The sequence below is a fragment of the Bos grunniens genome, chromosome 22 (assembly GCF_055505025.1).
Source record: "Bos grunniens cultivar Pamir isolate PY7600 chromosome 22, Bosgru_T2T1.0, whole genome shotgun sequence".
Lineage (NCBI taxonomy): Eukaryota > Metazoa > Chordata > Mammalia > Artiodactyla > Bovidae > Bos > Bos grunniens.
The window spans coordinates 42,027,373-42,042,172 of record NC_141186.1 but is presented as its reverse complement, the minus strand read 5'-3'; the positions used below and the strand labels follow the sequence as shown (position 1 = coordinate 42,042,172).

Genomic DNA, 14,800 nt, shown 5'->3' with positions numbered 1-14,800 from the left:
TGCAGTAGGTGCTCAATCACGGTTTCATCTGCAGTGAACCCACTGCTGGAGTTTTAGGCTCAAATTCAATGTTCGTCTCTGATGCACCTTTGTGCTGTAGGAAAGGAAAAATGATGTTCCCTCCATCCTTCCGGGTTATTGGCTGAGACCCACCTGTAATGAAAAGGCAGATCAACGTGAGAAAAAAAAATAGAATTACATATGTACCAATAGGAGCCTCACAAAGATATGAGACTCAAAGGCAGCTAGACAGTGGAGGTTGATGCAGCATCCTGAGGGAAAGAAAGGGAGGGGGGCTTGGGCTGCAGAGGAGGGCAGGCAGTTCACAGAAAGGTGAGAGGAGGAGACGCTTGGTAAACCAAGGTCCTCCTGCCAGGCATGTCAGTGTCCCAGGCAGAAAAGTCCTGTCTGGTAAGAGCTCTCTTCCTGATACAGGCCCCCATATGCATCCTTTAGGCAGTTAAAAGGGAAATGAGACCTTTTTTTCCCTGAGTCTGTGTATGAGTGCTCAGTCGTGTACGACTCTGCGACCCCATGAACTGTAGCCCACCAGGCTCCTCTGTCCATGGGATTCTCCAGGCAAGAATATAGGAGGGGTTGCCATGCCCTCCTCCAGGGATCTTCCTGACCCAAGGATCAAACCATAGTGGGTCTCCTCATTGCAGGCGGATTCTTTACTGCTGAGCCGCACTGGGTCTGATTGCCTTCAGTTCCATGTGCCTGAATTACATATTTTGGGGTTACACCTTCTGCTACCCCGCAGGGCAGACCCTCTTACCTCTCTCAGTGAGGGGATAGTGGGTCTGCAAGTCCTTCGTAAGTGGCCAGCCACCCAGACGCAGGGGATGGATGTTTCTGGAGACATCTGTGCATGTACTGATTCTACCAGGGGCTCTTGGAGCTCAGTGACCAAGGCTTAACTGCAGGTAACTGGGGAAACTCTGCATTTTATTTCCACCTCTAACCCTGATTTTGAGCTTAACTCCCCATGGGACCTTTCTACAGCAGGAAAGCAGGTGATTCTCCTTGACCTTCCATCACTGACTTTGGAGGAATCTGCCCAGAACCTTGTCAACTCAGATGCTCACTTGGCTGATGGAACCAGGCTGCTTCCACAGCCCCATCTCAAGAAAATCAAGGGGCGCCCTGGGGGCTTTGGGGGCTCATCCGGCATGGAGAGCATTTGGGTGCATGGCTGATCATATGCTTTATTAGGGATGCTAACGGGTGCTGGACGCTCGCACCGTATTAGCATTTAGCTTCAGTTAATGCCCAACCTCACAGTCCAGCTGCACCAGTGTCTCCAGGTCATGGGCGCTGAGTGCGAGGAACACGCTCACCAGCCCAGACTCAAAGAATGGACTTGGAGACTTGAGGTGCAGTGGGAGGTGAGGGCTTAATGACACTCTTGCAAGATGGAGTGTCTGGTGGGCAGGCCCATCCAAAGTCATTGCATGGAGCAAGTTATCCCTGGGATGCAAGTCCCCCCCGTTCCTCATAGCTGAGTACTGTGGGGCAGACGATCTTCCCAGAGGTCGCCTAGGTGTGTTCCCTCCCTCTTTATGGGCTGGCCCCTCCCTGACATCTTGTTTCCTCCTTTCCTGCACACCTAGTCCCGTTCCTCTGTTTTGAATTCACCAATAGAATGAACCCGTGTGAAAATCCTAGGCATCCCGCCCTCCCTTTGTTTGCCTGGACTTTGTAGTTTTGTAACCCTGGCTATCAGCTGTTATATCAGTAAGCTGTTCTTGAAAAGGGACCACTGTAAGTTTTGCATTATATGCCAACTTTTGGCAGTTTCACGGAAGGCAGTTCTTCCGTAGGCCACGGGATGGTTTCAGGATGATTCGAGTGCGTGACATTTATTGGGCACTTTATTTCTATTATTATTATATCAACTCCACCTCAGATCCCTGGGTTGGGAAGATCCCCTGAAGAAGGGAATGGCAACCTACTCCAGGATTCTTGCCTGGGAAATCCCATGGACAGTGGAGCTTGGTGGGCTACAGTCCATGGGCTGTCAAAGAATTGGACACGATTTAGCCACTAAACACCAACAATGAAGTGTATCACTGGGTTCACAGTCTCTCCTCTAGGTTGAAACAGCTTGCCGTGGGAAACAGGGCTGATGGTGTTGGGAGTGCACAGAGTGAGTTTCTTCCCGTAACTCTGGGCCGTCTCCCATGTAGCCTTGCGCTTGCACCGTATTGATGTGAGATTATTTTCATTGGGATAAAACCCTGGGCTGTGTTAAAAGAGTAGTATGGGGTTGTTGTGATTACTTCTCAGCATAATCACAAAGAGCCCCCATGTGGCCCTCCAGCAAAGTCAACTGGAGCCCTTCCTTTCTGTGGTTTCTGTCAAGACAGCCTTTGTGTTTTAAGAGAAAGAAAAGGAAAGTGGCGTGCAAACGCATTCAGTGTGTCCCCCTCAGCACTTTCGTAAGTTTAATCCTCGCTGATGACTTGCAAATACAGAGGATACACAAACTTACTTTTGACCTTTGCAGTAAAGAAAGTCATCTATTTGCTCTGCTCTCACTGGTGTTAAGAGAAGTTACACTTGTGAATCCATAATACATCAATGAGATTACAGACTCCTGGGGGAGCCATTTAATTTTTTTACAACTATACATATATATATATATATATATTTTTTTTTTTTAATGTTGAGCTGAAAGAAAGTAGAAAAAAAATTTAAAAACTGGATGTCCTGTATAAAGAACAACTTAGACTGACCTTGAGTCTTAGGTATTCTTTCTCAGAGCCCAGCTCCAGAGACTGGGCACCCAGGAGGGTCTGGTAGGGGGGGTGTTGAGTTGATGGGGCCAGTTACTGGAGCCTCACGCCTTCTGGGAAGGCTGGTTTGATAGTCTGCCTGAGTCCCCATCCTTTATCCCCACCCAGGGCTTCAGTCTTGCTCTTCGTCCTCTAATGGGACTGGCAAAGGCTCCTACCGCCCATAGTCAAATAAGAGGCGGTCTTTCCTTATGTACCTGCTAAAGAACAACCACCATGCTAGGTCCTTGAAATGCAGAGTTTCGCTCAATCCTCACCGGGGCTTCCCTAAGACCAGCAAGCCTGGTGTCCCCAAATCTCAGATGAGAACACCTGGAGAACACACATGACAGGGGAAAGTGACTGCAGTCAGACTGATTGCCAAGCTCAGATCATCAGTCTTTTCTTTTAAGGCACATAGCACATGAGTTTGGCTCTGCTAACCACAAGTTCTTTGTCACAACCCACTTCTGTCCTTGTGGAGGGAAGGCACCATCGACAATATGTAAATGACGGATATGGTCACATTCTGCTAAAATTTTTCCTAAAAAAAGTGGGTAGCCAGGTTCAGCCAGTCATCCAGAGTTTGCTGACCCCTGTCCCTAAATGCTTGCTGTTTTTTGCTCCTCCAGGCTTTTCAGTGAGGACCTCAGGCTTTGGAGTCCCATAGAGCTGGGCTCACACTTAGACTCCGCCACTTGCTTGCTTTGTCATGTTGGAGAAATAAAAAAATAGCTATAGTCCATAGGGTCCAAAGAGTTGGACATAACTGAGCAATTGAAACAAAAGAGGCTTGTTGTCCACCACCGATGCGTGTTCAGAGTAAGCAGGGAATGTTCCAGGTCCATGGACCAGCTTTCAATCCAGTCTCTGTCTCCAAAAGAGCAATTTGGCATCAGGGAACAAAAGTCAGAAACTTACAATAGGAATTCATGCCGCTAAGATCCCAGGGAACATGGGGTCCGATACTAAAAAATATGAGGAAAGCAAGGCGTTTTAAAAATGCTTTTTAGAGCAGGTAAGAGACACAAAGAGCCCCTCACTGCTTTACACTTGTAAGGAGACCCCTGCTGGACTCCCAATTCTAATCTGCAGTAAAAAGCCACAGGGCTTCTTGTTCCCTTGACTTGCTTTCTTGTTTCACCAGAGCCTCTGGCAGGAAAACTCAAACCAGAGAGGCGCCTTAGAATTGGCTTCAGCAGGGACTTCTCTGTCAATCAGCTGCTGAGACGAAACATAAAGGTGGCGACATGACACAGTTTGTTTTTGATTTCTTTGTCTTCTGATGCGATCGTCCTAGAGCACCATGGCCATCAACTGTGTACTCACAGCTCCCTTCGGTACAGAGCTCTGGAAAATTAAACCGTAGAATCAGATTGAAATAATGGTAATGGTGGTGATGAGAACACAGAGGCCTGGGGGGACTGGGGTCCTGGCTGAGCTCACAGAGGCAGGGTAAATGGGGTGGGTCATCTCGTTTAACAACGGAAAAATGGTGTCGTGCGCACGGATCTATTTGTTCCTTCCTCTTCTATCACCTGTCTTGTCGTTGTTTAAGTGCATTTATTAAGCTCACATAGTTTAAAAGTCAGGGGTCTTTTGGTTTCAGGTAGGGCTAGATCCAGGAAATTCAAACTACGCCATTAGAGTTTAGTCTGTGTGTGTCTGTTTCCTCCCCACCCCCCACCTTTCTACCTGTATCTCTCGCTTACTTATTCATGAAGAAGTTAAAAATTAAAAGGTCTCAATGACAATAACATCCCACACTGAGGTACAGAGCTAGGTGGGGGTTAGTCAAAGAAGATATGCTGAAGGAGGAAGTATCTGAGTTTGCGACTGTAACCCCCAGGGAGGAGAGTGATCTAAAGAGGTATTGTTCAACCTGTGGTCTCTGAACACCCACCCACAACACCCATCTGCTGTGCTTGTTGGTCATGCTGCAGTTTCCTGGGCCTCGTCCCAGACCAGCAGAATGAGATACCTGGAGGGGCGAGGCCCTGCTATGCCTTCCTTCAGCGTGTTCCATCTGGATGTTGTGTGTGTTCCAGTTAAAAGCAACCTTCCTGAGTCGTGTACACAGACCACCCTGACTTGGCAGTGAGTTGTGCTGAAGGCAGACAGCCTCCCTGAGGCCCTAAATTATGGCCTCCTCTTTTTCATGCAGCAGTGCAGAAAGCATGGGTATCTTGTGAAGAGCCCACTCTAGGTAGGCATAGTAGATATGAAATGCACAGGAAGTTTCCATGAGTTCCTTTCAACTATCATTGCAATTTTGGAGAAGGAAAGTGTAATGTCCCTAACTCATGTATCTTCTTGCTCTACGAGATCCTAGTGTGGGCTCTGAAGGGAGGTGGCTAGATTCACAATTCCTGCTCTGCCCCTTATGTATAGTCTGAGTGATCTTGAGAAAGTGATTAACATCTGAGTCTCAGTTTTCTCATGGGCAAGACTTGTCCCCCAGATGGTGGGTGAGGATTAAGAGATGAATCTTTGGAGGCATTTAGCATGCTGTCTGACATCTAATAGGTGCTCAGTACACCTCAACCACTGTGATTTCATTGTTCTTATCAGTACTTGATCTATTTCTGCCCAGAGAGGAGAAATAAGATTTTAATCTGAGAAAGCTACCACACTTCTACCTCTTCTGCAAACTACCATAGGGTCAGTAGAACCTTAGGGAAAGATTGGGCTTCTATTAGCTTCTCTGCTGGCCTTAGTTATGTAAAATTAATTGTGGATAATCATACAGAAATGATAATGAATATTTAGTTCATTTCCATCTGGGACTCAACAGAGCATGGTGGTGAAGAACAAAAGTTTTGGTGCAAAACAGATACACATGTGAGCCTGATTCTGTCACTTACTAACTCTGTGACCTCGGGCAAGTTACTGAACCTCTCTCAGTTTTCTAGTCCATACAATGGGGAGAATAATAGGATTCTTCTCTTTGGCTCGTTGTGAGGATTTACTGGTTGCTGGAAGTAAATCACCTACTTGCTCCATAGAAAGTACTTTACCATCTCCACCACCAACCTCTACCACCGTCTTCAAAGACTGTCAACTGGGGTGTCTGTCTGTGTGTTCCGTGTACTGTATGGAAAGTGACTTTAGTTGGGTTTAATATTTTTCGTATTTCAAAATGGTTATGGAGTAAGTTTTTAAAGCTTCAGTTCAGTTCAGTCGCTCAGTCGTGTCCGACTCTTTGCGACCCCATGAATCGCAGCACGCCAGGCCTCCCTGTCCATCACCAACTCCCGGAGTTCACCCAGACTCATGTCCATCGAGTCGGTGTTGCCATCCAGCCATCTCATCCTCTGTCGTCCCCTTTTCCTCCTGCCCCCAATCCTTCCCAGCATCAGAGTCTTTTCTAGTGAGTCAACTCTTCACATGAGGTGGCCAAAGTACTGGAGTTTCAGCTTTAGCATCATTCCTTCCAAAGAAATCCCAGGGCTGATCTCCTTCAGAATGGACTGCTTGGATCTCCTTGCAGTCCAAGGGACTCTCAAGGGTCTTCTCCAACAACACAGTTCAAAAGTATCAATTCTTCGGCGCTCAGCTTTCTTCACAGTCCAACTCTCACATCCATACATGACCACAGGAAAAACCATAGCCTTGACTAGATGAACCTTTGTTGGCAAAGTAATGTCTCTGCTTTTCAATATGCAATCTAGGTTGGTCATAACTTTTCTTCCAAGGAGTAAGCGTCTTTTAATTTCATGGCTGCAGTCACCATCTGCAGTGATTTTGGAGCCCAAAAAGATAAAGTCTGACACTGTTTCCCATCTATTTCCCATAAAGTGATGGGACCAGATGCCATGATCTTCGTTTTCTGAATGTTGAGCTTTAAGCCAACTTTTTCACTCTCCTCTTTCACTTTCATCAAGAGGCTTTTTAGTTCCTCTTCACTTTCTGCAATAAGGGTGGTGTCATCTGCATATCTGAGGTGATTGATATTTCTCCCGGCAATCTTGATTCCAGCTTGTGTTTCTTCCAGCCCAGCGTTTCTCATGATGTACTCTGCATAGAAGTTAAATAAGCAGGGTGACAATATACAGCCCTAACGTACTCCTTTTCCTATTTGGAACCAGTCTGTTGTTCCATGTCCAGTTCTAACTGTTGCTTCCTGATTTGCATACAGATTTCTCAAGAGGCAGGTCAGGTGGTCTGGTATTCCCATATCTTTCAGAATTTTCCAGTTTATTGTGATCCACACATTCAAAGGTTTTGGCATAGTCAATAAAGCAGAAATAGATGTTTTTCTGGAACTCTCTTGCTTTTTCGATGATCCAGCAGATGTTGGCAATTTGATCTCTGGTTCCTCTGCCTTTTCTAAATAGTATTTTTACTAACTATATATATATTTTTTGACTGCGCCAAATGTTAGTTGTGGCCCATGGACTCTTCAGTCTTCACTGTGGCGCGCGGGTTCTTTAGCTGGGGCGTGTGAACTCTTACTTTTGGCATGTGGGATCTAGTTCCCTGACCAGGGATCGAACCCGGAATGGGGAGTGTGGAGTCTTAGCCACTGGACCACCCAGGGAATCCCCTATCAACACTCTTTACATTACCAGAAAGACACTCTACCAGCCAGAGAAGAGAAGCTTGGGTGAGAAGAAGGGGAGGAGGGGGATGGAGTGAATTTCTCAGGTTGTTCCAGGACTGACCTTTGGATGTGGGGAAGAGGAGTGGGTGATGAGGCATGTTACTAGGCCCTCCTGGGAGATGTATTTCTCTCCTCCCCATTTCTTGTCCTTCCCTTCTCTTCCCTTTTCTTTCTTTAGATGAATATGGAGATTTAGAGATTTTTTTTCCCCCCTGAGATTGGGCCATCACTTTAGATTCTGGCAAAACACAGAAGTGTTTCTTCCTGTGTATTCATTCTCACCACAGAATAACAGAGAACAGAGGGAAGCACTATCAAAGGCATTTCTGTTCAAGGGAAAAGCTCCTCAATGATCACTGTTACCGTTGGAAGTTTCTTCTGCTTCTCTGACTGTGTAATGAGATGATTCTGAAATGATTCTGTAATCTGAAATGATTCTCTGGTGTAATGGTTTTTCTCACCTTGAGTTTTTTTTTTTTTTTTTTTGCCGGTTTTCCCTGAGGCCCCTGAACCTGAGATGGTTCCCCCTCCCACCCACTCAAGACGTGCCCATCGCGTCGGAAGCCTCGGGGGAGCCGCATTTTGGCCACCAGATGCTCAGCCAGGCCACACACCACTGGTTCCATGTGGCCCCCAGTGGGGCAGTAGAGGTATATCAGGGGTCAGTGAACAAAAGATCTAACCCCCTCCTCCCAGTCCCAAGGTGAGAAGTTGCTCTCCTCCCACTTTCCTGTCGGTCCTCAAGGAGCAGGACTCTATCTGCCGCTGGGGTGTTTTCTCAGCTCCCGAACACCCCTCATGTCCCTTTAAATGAAATGAGGAGGCAGGCCTCTCAGCAGTTGACCGTATGCAGTTAGAATTTAATAACTTTATATATCCCTCCTTGTGGTTAGCTTCTATTTATGGCACGAGATACTGGTTTTCCATTTGCCACAGTGATTTTTAGGTTCCTTGAACACTTGTAAGTCACAGAGAACTGAGTAAAAGAAAAGATTTAAGCAAATAACATAGGTGTCATGTAGGTTCGTCAAAAATGTTGGCTACTAGGGAGGTTGTGAAGGATGGAAGTTTGGGGAAACTGAGCTTGGTGCCGTGACATCTCTTCCCTCCTTGGGGTTCACTTCCAACGTGGAGCCAGCATCTCTTGAAACCAGTTGGCTCCATGCATCAGTTGGTGAGAGTCTTTACAAACTCACAAAGCCCAGCTCTCAGAGGGGCAAAGGCACGGTGCTGGGGAATATCTTTGTGTTGGTCCTCGGTTGGGAATGAAATAGTCCCAGGAGGCTCTTTACCTGGGATGAGAGTCAGAGCAGCAGGGAGATGGGAAGTCAGAGTTTGGTCACCTTGGGTTTCTATCTCAGCCAGGGAAGTATCACCATGGATTCTGGATTCACACCCCTCGGGTTCAAATCCAAAGCTGTGCTCCGGCACTTATTAAACTGGGTAACCACCGGCAGGTTGCCCATCTTTGGGCTGCAGTTTTCCCATCTGTAAAATGGGCTACTAATAGAGCTTACTGGTAGGGTTGTTGTGAAAGTTGAGTTAAGAATACAGAGTACCTACTAAAAAGAACATAGTCTCATGGTAAGTGCTTCATCAATCTGGTGCCACATAGTTACTATTGTCATCGTCGTCATTGTCTCTCCTTGGTTGCAGCATCGGCCGGATATCAGCTGCCTCAAAAGATCAGTGGTCCATGGCGGATACACAATAAATGCTGACTCCCTGCCGTTCCCTGCTTCTGCGAATGATAGACCGGAAGGCTGGTGCAGTCTTGCACAGCTACAGATATATGTGGCTTTGGTAGCTCGAGCAGTGGCATGAGCTCAGTGCAGCTGCCTCCCATGCGCCAGGCCACGGGGATGTTGGGTGTACACAGTTCTGGGAGGTAGATTGAATGTCACTCATTGAGAGTGGTACCCATGCCTTATGATGGAGCTCTCTGACCAAGCAAGCCAAGCCAGGCCACCCAACTGTAAGAGTCCTTTTGTAAAAGCACATTCCAGCTCTAGCAGGAGTGACCTCCTCTTCTCTTAAGATCTTTGAGATAGAAACACTAACAACGTCAGTGTCTTCAGCAGCTAAGCCCAGGTTTAACCCCAACCTACTCCTGTAAGTCGGTAGTGAGCTGCCCATATTCCCTTTGTTCATCTACTATTGATCTAAACTAATCAGTTAATTAGCCCAGACAGGAAGTCTTCTGCGGTGTTAAATAGCTCTCAGTATCTGCTGGCGATGTTTGAGTTGCCTTATTGGCTGTGACCTGAAGTTCATTACTTCTACAAAGAGATGTTCCGTGCAGGGTCTGGAGGACAAGCTGGAATCTGCACTGACATCAAATTCTGTTTGTTTATAGGAAAAACAAAATCGTCGCTTTAGATCAGTGGCTTTCAAAGAGCGGGCCCTGAGCCACCAGCATCAGCAGCATCTGGGAATGTGTCAGGCCCCACTCTAGACCCACTGAATCAGACACTCTGCAGGCAAGGCCTTGCCATCAGTTCCTGAAGCCCTCCCAGTGACACTCACGGAGGCAAAAGCTTGAAAATCAGCGCTTTCTACTGTCTCTTCAGATTACAGACTCGTTCCGTCTTCTGGCAGAGAGAAGGGAAAACGGAAAGGATGGAAAAGAGAAAGAGAGAGGAGGGACAGGAGAGGAAATCAGAAAGATGGGCAAACGAGACCTGAGCAATATGGACGGGAAGTCCGTTTACCAAAGTTTGACCTTGAGTAGCAGCGGGTGGCTCATTTAAGACCTGGGACTATTATTCCAGAGCCATAAAGACAGCATGTGAGAGGAAGATAGTCATCCCCGACCACAGTGAGTGGACAGGGCACAGAGAGTGACCAAAATGCTGCTCTATTGTCAACCGTGTATGAGAGGACAGTGGGGTGTTTGCAGCGTGAGTAAACAGCGGGGGAAAGCCCCAGTGGTTCTCAGGGGGGACTCACACAGGATACTTAGTAAATGCTCTTTGACTTGATGGAGACCGAACCTTCGAGGCCTAGACTGAGTTCCCCCAGCTCGTCTGGATCTGGAGAAAGTAGGTGGGTTCACTGGGCCTGGTCTGTAGGGGAAGGCAGGGGGTGGCCATTGGGCTTCTGCTGTGCCCCCTCCCCCTGCCTTCTGCGACCCAGCTCGACTCAGGGGAAAGAGCCTCAGGCTTCATTCAGTACAGGGACCCCCACTCTTACTAGTGTGTGACCTTAACAAGTCACACACTAACTTCAGGCTCCTCCTCTACAGAAGGAGGAGAAGGGTCGCTGTGGGATGTTTGTGCTCAGCATTGTAGCAGGGACACCTACCTTCACACGCAGTACCTGGCACACACAGCTATTGAGTAAGTATTTATTAAGTAAAAGAAAAAGAAAAGGAGGAAAGAAGGAGAATCGGTTGCTTTTTGTAAGACTTGTATGAAATACTGCTTTGAAAATGCATGGTGTAATTCTTGATACAATGATGCGCTGGAAGTGGTATCTATCATGATGAGGATAAGCAGAAAGAAAGAAAGCCTTCTAGGTGCCTAGAATTGAGTCTGTACTCTTGCTGAGAATGTAGCCCTGCTCCTCCCATTCCTCTTTCTCTGCAGTCCATTCTCCAGCTTTAACTTTGGGGCCCCCTCACTCTTGGAATTGAGTTCACGGCCTTCAAGTTCAATGCGTAGTAGGTGTTCAAATGATCACAGAACTGAAATGGACTGCAAGTTCACTTGAGGTTCTTGGTGGTGGTTGTTCCAAGTGAGACTGACATATTTTCAGTCTCTATAACTAATGAATTACATGTTATTTTACCTTGTCTTATTTCTAAAACAGGTACTCATTAACCATTTGGCTAATACATTTGCCTCACAGTCATAGTAAGCATTTTTACTAACATCCTTCCCATATGTGAAAAGTTATAGAAATGCCATTAGTTGCTTTCATTTATATAATTAAAAGGATGTTCTCATCTTGAAATTTTTGAATATTCCCTGCCTTCCCTTAACTACCCCCTCCTGCTTCCCCTTTGAACATCAGCACAAAGGACCAACCTGTCAAACCCAATACAGGAAAGAAATTGGAAGTGGTATTTATTACATTTGCTGAAAGTCCTTGGTTTTCAGTTTTTCTCCAAAGAGCATACATAGGTTTTGGGAATCAGGCCTGAGTGGATCCCAAATCCACCTACTATTAACTTTGTGACCTTGAGCAAGTTCTCTAACCTCTCTGAGCCTAAATTTGCATCTGTATTCTATATAGATTTTATGTGGATTAAATAAATAACATTTGCAAATGTATCTACAATCAATACACACCAAAAGTTAGTTTCCTTCTTTCACCAGCAAGTCGTGCGAGTATACTCAACAAATATTGACCATTGGCAAAGTAGGTCATTGCCCAGACCTCAGTTTCAAGCTAGGTCACAGAGAAGGGTGCATGGGAGAAGTTTATGTTCCATGAGACATGCAGCTCGTTCTCACCATCTGAAAGAACTGTTGGGGTCTGAGAAGTATTATTCTGTAATCTGGGATCAGCTGTGGCAAAGACACTCAATGGGGAAAGGTCCTTTCAGGCTCCTTGCCAAAAATAGAGTATTGTTCTCTTCTGCATTTTGCATTCTGATGGCAGGTGGACAGTGAAGATAAGAAATGGGCTTAGCGTTTTAAAAGTGAGTAGTCAGAGCTCATCAGAAGACACAGCTTCCTTTGATGCTGTTAACATAGCCACCGCTGTGCTGTTTTGCGTGACAAGCACAGCATTGACAATGGAACCCCCCCCCACACACACACACATACAGTTACCCACTGTTTACCATAAAATAAGCAGCTCTCCAGCTCTTGAGCAAAACAGCAACAACCTCGTGGGTATTTGTGCCCAAGGAGAAATCACAAATAAGGAATCACTCCTGGGGACACTTTCTGGTCTCAGCATGGTTTTCCATCGCCTTTTGTAGGGTCTCTATGCAGACCAGACCTGCCTTAGCAAATGGAGTAATAGCTGGTTTTCCCCTATTAGTATCTGTAGGCTTTATAAGTTCTTGAAACATCTATTATAAAGTCACCCTGAACAGTCCCTGTTGGGTCATCGTGCTTCCCAGCTAAGCATGGGCTCGGGGGCCTTCAGGGCTTCCCTTCTCACTCTCAGCCTCCACGGCCTCCCAACCACGGCAGGGTTGCAGGAAGACACGAACTGAGAAGATGCATGGGAGCACAGGCAGAAACAAGGCTCTTGTAGGGTTTTAACTGCAACATGGAAAGGAAAACTGCAGGTAGGCTTCCAGTACAACTCAACTATCTGTTGCATCAGTGACTAAGTGTGTATTCATGTCTTTGACCAAAAGCCAGCGAGTAAAATGTGGAATTAACCTGGAAGGCAGGGACCAGGGCTTCTGGGGACATTTGCTATTGAAACTGAGGTGGAATCCATGTTTGACCTGCTAGGGATAAAATTAATTGGTATTTTTTAGGGTTCTGCTTTGGACCACAAAGTGGCAAGCCTAGAGCAGGGGGAGATGACCAGCATTGGCCATCTGCCCTCGCTGGCATTTTATCTTCTGAACACATCCTGTTCAGACAGCAGGGCTTTCTACTTTCAGCTAGGCTTGGGAACCAAAGGCTCCCAGGTCTCAAGAAGTCACTGCCAATGATGAATAATTCAGGCTTTGGCGAGGACGTTCAAGGAGACTGGAAACAAGATGCGTTTCCGTCATGCTCAGTCTGCTGGCTTACACTGTGTCAGAAACAGTCAAAGCAGTGGGTTGAATGGTAGACGCCTAAAAGCTATGTCCATGCCACACCCCTGGAATCTGTAAATGTCACCTGATTTTGAAAAGGAGGCTTTGCAGACGTAATGGAGGTAAGGCTGTTAAGATCTTAAGGGCACCATTCTGGATTATCCAAGTGGGCTCTGAGTCCAATGTCAAGTGTCCTTATAAGAGAGGCACACGGGGAGACACACAGAGAACAGCAGCGGGTGTGAGAGAGAGGTGAGACGAGGGGGAGGCCAAGGAACTCCGAGGCTGCCAGCGGAACCTCTGCAGAGAGACTCCCAGAGCCTCCGGGGGAGCCCAGCCTGGCAGGACTGTGGACGTCTGGCCTCCACAACTGGGACGGGGCACACTTCTGCTGTTCTAAGCTGCCTAGTTTGGGGTGAATTTGTCACAGCAGTCACAGGAAACACTCACACCGCACTGGGGATGGCGTCACGGTCAGAGCAGTCCGTAAGCCAAGAGATTCTCAAGGAGGCTTTTTGTGAAGAAGAAAAATCCTGCCTTTGGTTCCTTGTAGAATGCTACTGGTATGTTTTATTTTCCTCTATAAACTCTAATCCCGTTTTATTAATCTGCCAGAGGAAAGAAAGGGCCTGCTTCTGTCGTCCTTCCTTGAAGAAACTGACTGTCATGGGCAAGGGGCGTGCTTCCTACACCAACACTGAGAACCTTCCCATTCTTATCCTTGTGTTCCCGCCACTCCAGCGCCCAGACCAAGGAGTCCGATCTGCACGTACCGTATTGATCAGTGTCCTGAAGCTGATTTTGCCTCCTTAGGCTCTGTCAGCTCTGTCTCTCGGCACCCAAGGCGAGAAGAGAATATAACCAAGGGAAGGGTGTACATTCCTCCTCCTACTATCTTACTTACCTCTGCGGAAACTCTCTAAATCTTCTCTCAGCCTTAGCAGACCTTTGGTTTACAAGAAGCACGGCGGGTCTGAGCGATCAATATGCTCATTTGTGAGGTCCCCAAACGTCAGATTTTTCAGTTAGCCAACACGCAAGATAAATATTTTAACGAGCATTTTTATTTCCCATCCAGGCCAAGGGACAAGTTAGAAAAGTTCTATTCTAAGTACGTATCTGAGCAAGTATGGAAGGGCAAGTGGGTGCTGTGATCTTGAAGGCAGCCTGTCAGTCACGGTGATTGAAACATAACCCCTTTGGCTTCCACAAGCATAATAAAATGCTTTGCAAAAGGCTGTCGAATTGTAGGATGTAATAAAGTTTGCTTAGCTGCATTTCCAAGGCCACAGGGCCCTGAAGCATGAGGCCCGTTTCCTTATGCCTGGGGATTTGTTCCTGTTCCTTCCGTGCCTGGAAATGACAGGACATAAAACCAGACATTTAGTGAGAACAAATAGCATTTTTAAAATCATGGCAATAAACACAAGGTAAGTTTGCTCACTGCCGATCTCTCAGATGGCCATTAACATGCTACTTGAAGCCACATAGATGCAGGTATATGACGGGGTGTGGGCGGACTCCAGCCCTGCTAATGCCATGCTCCCTGGATCCCTGCTCTATGCTTTCTGTCCACAGCCCAGGCCCCAGGGGTCAGCTGCACAGTCTCTTAATTTGTTTTCTGGACACACATCTTACATAGCAAATGAACTAAATTCAGACCTTGAATTAGGTCAGAAGAGACTCCCAAGCAGAGCCTTTATCACGAGT

At 46.8% G+C, this 14,800-nt stretch overlaps 1 protein-coding gene across 11 annotated transcripts in view; it reads right to left on the bottom strand.

Annotated features, from left to right (window-relative positions):
• Positions 1-14,134: 14,134 nt before the first annotated feature.
• The window catches only part of FHIT (fragile histidine triad diadenosine triphosphatase), a 1,549,085-nt gene continuing 1,548,419 nt past the window's right edge, over positions 14,135-14,800 (bottom strand). For all 11 annotated transcript variants that reach the window (XR_015151449.1, XR_015151451.1, XR_015151448.1 and 8 more), the window contains one exon: positions 14,135-14,443. The gene's annotated coding sequence lies outside the window, so the exon portion shown is untranslated. The remainder of the gene's footprint in view (positions 14,444-14,800) is intronic.